Here is a 7,245-nt window from a genome sequence, read left to right as displayed (position 1 = left end):
CCCAAAGCCATCGCTCCCAGCATCCCCCACCGTCCTGGTGTGGATCTGCATCCCAGGGAAGGCTGCAAACTTCTTCTGCATTAGAACCACTGACTCACGTGATAAGACTGGCCAAGAACTCTTTCCATGGCACTGTCACTCAAGGCAAAGGTGTCTCAAATGTCCTTCTTAGACAGAAACCACATTTATTTATAGGACACAAACTCTGAACAGTGAGCAGAAGAAGAGAACCAGCCTTTGCCCTTAGGTTAGCCTGTGCTTCCGAATGATGTTCAGGGTGAAAGAGAACCAATTAACATGGTCATCTGGTTTTTCCTCCATGGGAAGGATGCGGAGAGCATCATACCAGGGGTTCCCAGCTGTGTCTTCATGAGAAAGTTCAACAGGGTCACTTCAGTACCACAACAATTTCAGCATTATTGTGAACATGTGTTTTCTGGGCTGGGCTTGATTGATGGTTTTATCTCTTTCTTAAGGCTTCTATACTCCAACATGGGTTCCAATATGGAGGAAGAAAAGCATTTGAAGATCCCTGTCTGTTCAGATCGCCTGGGCTTTTGTGACCAATAAGATGCCCTAGTTTTATACTGTTGCTGTGGCACATGCCATGACTAAAAGCAACTTAGTGAAAGAAAGGGTATATTTTAAATTACCCTTCCAGGAGAGAGGACAAGGTAGGAACTCTTGCTCAAAACCAAGGACCTACACAGCAGGAACCATTGAGAAATGCTGGATGCTGACTTGCTTGCCAGGCACATGCATAGCTAGCTTCCTTATACACCTGATGACCAGCTGTTCATGGAATTGTATTACTGCAGTTGGCTGGGCTATCCTGCCCAAGAGTCAATGAAGACATACTCATATCACAGAAATGTCCATAGACCAACCTTATAAAAAAAAAACTTTCTCTGATACCATGGAAAGTGTCCACAAGTTTGGGGCTTGCCATAGCATCAGTAATCACATGGGCCTCACAGATGGCACACTGGGTGTAAGCCATCAGCTAAATTCTTCTTTGTAGCCATGCAGATACAGGTGGACTAGGGGATTCTGCTCAAGATGTTTGTTTTGGTCACTGTTCTATTGCCATAAAGAGACACCATACCACATCAACTCTTATAAAAGAATTGAATTCTTGTTTTGCTTACGTTTTCAGAGGTACAGTCAATTATCATCGTGACAACACACATGGCACTGGATCCATAGCTGTGAGCTACCTCCTTATCCACAGGCCTACATGGAGAACTGGGCCAAGCTTTGGCTTTGGGATACTCAGAGCCCAAGGCCAGTACACATTTCCTCCAAAAGTCACACCTACTCCAACAAGCCACACCTCCTGATTCTCCTCAAATTGTTCCACTCTGTGATGCAGAACCACTCAGATAAGTTAATCTATTCGGAGCATTCCTATTAAACTACTGAAATGCCCCTGTTCACAATGCAGCCCGGATCTAACCCTCAGCATAAGCATCTGGGCATTGCTGGTGGCTCAGTAGTCTATCTGTAAAATAGGATGGTAATTCTGAGCATACCTGCAGTACAAGAACAATGCCTTAGGTTTTTGAGTAGTCACGTGAATCTTCCCCACTCCCTGGTACCTTCTAACCTCCATTCACCTGCTATATAACCCACCTCTTCTTACTCTGAGCACACCTGGGGTCTGGTTACTTCCCTTTTAGTCTGACATGGAGCCTGTCATCTAGACAGGAAAGTGTGTTCTCACTGCAGATGGGCTTCTCTGGATGTCTCTAAGGAGCCTGACTTGATCCTGCCTCTCCTCTCTATTGATTGACCAGCATAGCAAACTCATGAGCCTTATGGGAAACTCTGCATCTTTCAGTTTGGTCCTATAATTAGAAGCAAGAGGCCTCAGAGCGTGTGCACAAACACAAACACACACACACACACACACACACACACACACACACACACACACACACACAAGTATGGAAGTTTTCCACCCAGAAAATGCTAGCATTCACTTGGGAAAAGGGCTCTGTCTTCTGATATACTTGTTTCCTCTGGATTCTGGGACTATAAGCTGTACCTCATCTTTCTGAGACTCCTTTATTTAGGAAGACAGCTTCTCTGTCCCAGGAATGCCTTCTACCCACCACTGCCCTCCTCTTCATCATAACACAGGAGTAAGGGTGACTTTAAGTCTCAGTGTGTAGGCCAGTGTGATCCCAATCTCAACAGCTTGCTTTGCTTTTTTTATTTAAGTTTTTTTTTTTTTTGAGACAGGGTTTCCCTATGTAGCCTTGGCTGGGCTGTCCTAAACCCACTTTGTAGACCAGGCTGGCCTCAAACTCACAGCAATCCGCCTGCCTCTGCCTCCCGAGTGCTGGGATTAAAGGCGTGCACCACCATGCCAGGCTTCTCAACAGCTTTCTATTGTTGAGTCTCAGTCCTCAGAGCCACCCTCTGATGTATGTACTATTAGTAGCTTGCCCGCTGATCAAATGTGGAATTTGGGTCATGGAAATATCAAATACTGTGGCTGAGAATGGGGACTGAAAGTCCAGCCCATGGTAGAGCTCTGGTGTACCCATCTTCTATGTTCAAGGCTCTGAGTCCAGCTCTCAAACTTAACAACAAAAAACAAAAATTCAAACCACACACACACAGAGAGGACACTCAGAGGCACACATACACACAGGCATGCACATGCATACTACAGGGAACCCAGAAAAACTCCAATACACATGAGATAAACTTTAGAAAATAAAGTTGTATGGGTTTTTTTACATTTACATCTTCAGAAGTTTAACATAAGGATTTTTCTCTCTCTTTTCTCTTTTCTCTCCCCTCTCCTCTCTTTGTTCCTTTCCTCTTTCAGTCTTTCTCTTGATCTCGTCTCTGCTGTGTCTCTGTCTCTCCTCTTTCCTGTCTCTTGCCTCTCCTGTCTTTCTCTACTCCGTCTCTTTTTCCTCTTTATTCTGTTTCTCATTGCGTGTTTCTCTCCTGGGTCTCATCTATCTCTCCCCTCTATCTCTGTCTCCTTTCACCTCCTTGTCCTCCTTTTCTTTCCCTTCTTCTCCCATTATTTTTGTTTGTCTGTTTATTGAAAGTATGGAATCTTATTATATTCTGCATGTAGGTCAATCTCAAGCTCTGGATCTCCCAAAGACTGAGACTGAAGCTGAAGGCCACACCCAGCTACGAGGGATATTGTATATCTCAATATTCTATATTTAGTCTTACAACACAAATCTTTTTAAATTTTTGGTGTTTGGCTTTTTGGTTTTTTTGAGATAGGGTTTATCTGTGTAGCCTTGGCTGTCCTGACCTCGCCTTGTAAACCAGACTGGCATCAAACTCACAAGAGATCTGCCTGCCTCTGCCTCCCCAAGTGCTGGGATTATAGATCTGCACCACAGCTACATAAATTATTATAAGAAACACTGGGTGATATTGAACTTTCAGGTAGCAAAATGCATAGCTCAGTTCTGGGACTTGAAGATCTGGTGATTGGGCACCGTCTGGTGCCTCGTATACGATTGCTAATTATTTTCCTCCTGGAGGTGTGCTTGCTGTCTTTCATGAGCAGACACTCACATACCTCAAAATGACCCTTGTAACCAGTCCAACTAATACTGCGCACAAGGCTGGAAAGATAAAAGTCAAGAACAGAGTTGGAGAGATGTGTCACCCATTAAGAGGATTTGTTGCTCTCCCAGAGAACCCAGAGAACAGCTAACAATTCTCGATAATTTCAGTTCCAAGTAGAGTCCATTGTACTTTTCTGGTGTCTGTGGGAACTGCATACATGTGGCACATAGACAGAAGCCAAAATCTAAATATATATATATATATATATATATATATATATATATATATATATATATATATGTACAAAATGCCTTATTGATGCCAACAGCTCTTTAAAAACACCATGTTGCAAAGATCTTAGAAAGTTATTACCTCTGCATTGGGGTTACACAGATAGCTCTGTTTTTCCTGAGTTCTTTCATAGTCACTTAGTGAATGTTCTCATTTCTTAAGACATCTGAAAATACAGGTATATTTCTCAATAATGTAATATGCATGATCACTTCATGAATATGTTTCTATAGAGTATCATGTCAAATACTTGACAACAGGTATAGACCATGGATACATTTCCATCATGAAGTGTTATCCATGGAGGAGGCCATGCCATCCACACCCAAGACATCACCCCTGCCCCCACCCTGTGTAGCTCTGCCTCACTGGGAACGCACCATGTACCTCAAACCACCTGGAACTTACAGATCCATCTCTGAGTGAGTTCTGGGGTTAAAAGAATATGACACCACACTTTACTGAAAAAAAGCTGCCTTAAGAGCAAACAGTTAGAAATTGTTCTTTAATGTACAAAAATAGTCATTTGACTCAATAGGAACTGAAAAGGGAAATTCAGCATATACCGTGTATAGCCTTAGCAAAATATCAACTGAAAGACAAGAACAAAAGAAAGAACCAAGAAACAATAAAACCTCAAATCAAAACCAAGAAAACCAAAACCTCAAACAAACAAAACAGGAACCAAAAAATAAACAAACAATCAAACAAACAAATAAACAAAAACCTGCTTTTGTCTGAGGCGGCCTTAATCCTAGAGTGGAGAATGTCCTGGGTTCCAGTTCTCTGCGGCTGCCTTCTCCTCCTCAGTTCTCTCCAGGCTGCTGCCAGAGAAGCAAAGGCAATGAAAGCCAGAAGCAGCCCTGCTGGGTCACTGGCTAGAAAAATCAGGGCCTGTTCACACATAGGAAACCAAAGGACAAAAATCACAACACCCACCCCAGGAACACCATGGCGGCTGGCATAAGATGCAATGGGGGCCCACTTGCCTGGCACACTCAGTGTTTCTGCAGCAGCGGCTCTATCTGCAAGAGGCTCTCGTCCTGGGCTCTGGCCTCTCTCAGCTCACGCTGGAATTTTTCTAACCTAGAGCAGGAAGTTAGAGCACAGGCCTGGTGGAGACCTGCCATGTCAGAGCGCAAGCCGTGACCTCAAAAAAACCTTAATTTCACAGGACTGTCAACACTGATCTTTTGAGAGAAGTCACTGCATGTACCCCTAAGAAATAAAGGTCACAGTGCAGCTGGGCCTTGAAATTGTTGCAGTCTTTAACAAGTGTCAGTGGTGAACTGAGTTCTGCGTGTTCTCTATGCTCTCTGTTCTCTGAGATAGAACAGATCCTTCTCATTTTTGACGAAAAATAAGTAAAGAGTATTAATTCCATAGTCAACAGCATAGGAGAGATGCACACGTTGTTCACGGGGAGTTTGACCTCATTTATAGATAGGCACCTGAACAAGGTCATGTGGCAAGGACAGTCCTCCTGCTCAGATGGCACCTTGCACATGATAATACACAATACAGAACCTGTCCTGCTGGAGCAGCATTTCCTGAGATGTGTGCCTGAGAACGCTGGCCCTGTGTGCGCTCTGGCATTAAACAAAACCAGCCATGTTTTCCTTAGGGCTACAGCTGGGAATCCACATCCTGGTTCTGTAGAGGAGTCCCTTAAGTAACACTCTGTGAAGGTTCTGACCAGTGCTGCAGCAGAGATGTCGGCCTGGGTTCACCCTGGTAACCGCTAAACCTACTGTATCCAGAGAACACTCTACATGGGAAAAGGAGGAACAATGAAGTCAGCCAGAGTTACATTTTGCAGTGTCCAAGGGTGAGAATCTCGTCCCTACAAGGGATGTTCCTGAATAAAACTGTAATTTCAGTGAGGTATGATGAGACACACCTTTCAATCCCATCATCTGGGAGGCAGAAGCAGGCAGATCTCTGTGAGCTTAAGGAAAGCCTGCTCAGAACATACCAGAGAGCTTAGTTGGTTAGGGGACAAGATTGTTTTAGATCAAGATAAAAAAGTTAAGCTATTAGAGTTGAGATAGGATAAAGATTGAATCTCATTTGGAAATCTAGACCCAACAAGGCAGGAAAAACACTTGCTTCAAACTAGACGAATGCTGATGGCCAAGTCACTATGAATGGAACATGTATAGAACTCATTACTCTCAGAATTGTCACATGATTCTCCCTGCTGTATGTAGTTTGTCTTAGACATGTGTAATAAAAAAAATAGTTTTTGCTTTAAAATAAATAAATAAATAAATGTACTAAAGTTTCAATAAAAAAAAAAAGAAACCCTGTTTCAAGGTAGAGACTGACGAAAAGGAAACCCAATGGTCTCCTCTAGCCAATGCCCACATGAATAATGAACCACGCCAACCACAGGCCTAGACTACAGACAAATACACAAACAGGAAAACAAACAAACAAACAAGTGAGCAGAAAGCAACCTCCTGCCAGATGAGTAGCTAAGTTTCAACAGAGCACACCAGATCTTTCGGCAGAGTGTCACAACTCTGGTATCCATCCCTTGGCGACTCAACCTGCTGTGAGGAGCGTGCTCTGCTTAGCCAGGCTATGTTGAGGTGGTTAGAGAGTTTTTCCCACTGAAGCTCCAAGTCTCCCACCCTCTCCCCGAGTCTATCAAAAGTCCTTCCCACATCCCTGGGTATCTATCTAGTCAGCTCCAGACTGCAAGCTCCGGGGAGGGAGAACACTCTAGCCACACTCGCAGAAACAAGGCTGACAAGCTCTAGCTCAGGCAGGCAGGCAGTGTGAACCAAGAGCTGGGAGAGGTGTAGAGACCACACTGGGGTACAGGAAGAAAGGAGAAGACCACATGCCACCCAAATTGATGACACTGAGAAGCTCTCATTTGGCATTGGCACTGGGCTCTTCTTTCTGAAAGGTGCTTCCCACCTGTGATGGAAAGCAGGACCCAGAACTCACCAGTGATTGTACATAGCACCCCAGCTATGATTAGCTATGTAGGTGTGTCACATGTTAGCCCCACCCCCCTCTCTCTCACTGGACTGAAGCTTCAAGCAAAGCAGCAGGGTATGCTTGCCAGTGATCCAGTTTCTCACAAGAGGCTACCCACCCAGGCTGCTTGTGCACAGACAAGAGAAATGAGCGATCAGATTACATGAACTGGGCAGCTGCTTGGGAGTGTGGTGGTGGCTTCATAAGGTGATGGGTGAAAGCACAGGTGGGTGAATGGGCAGACAGGGCCAAATGGCAGCAGACCTTAGCCTGACCAGCTGGCTGTCCCTATCCACTGTCGCAGGGTCTGGGGGTCACTGGTCTCATCCTCTTGGTCTTTACAGGTCAGCTTCAAGTCCCCCCCCCCCCAGTGCTGCTGTAGCAGGGCACATTCCCCTTGCGCTTCCTTGT

Source organism: Acomys minous, assembly GCF_964271855.1.
Source record: "Acomys minous genome assembly, chromosome: 9".
NCBI classification, from domain to species: domain Eukaryota; kingdom Metazoa; phylum Chordata; class Mammalia; order Rodentia; family Muridae; genus Acomys; species Acomys minous.
This window is presented reverse-complemented; position numbering follows the sequence as displayed.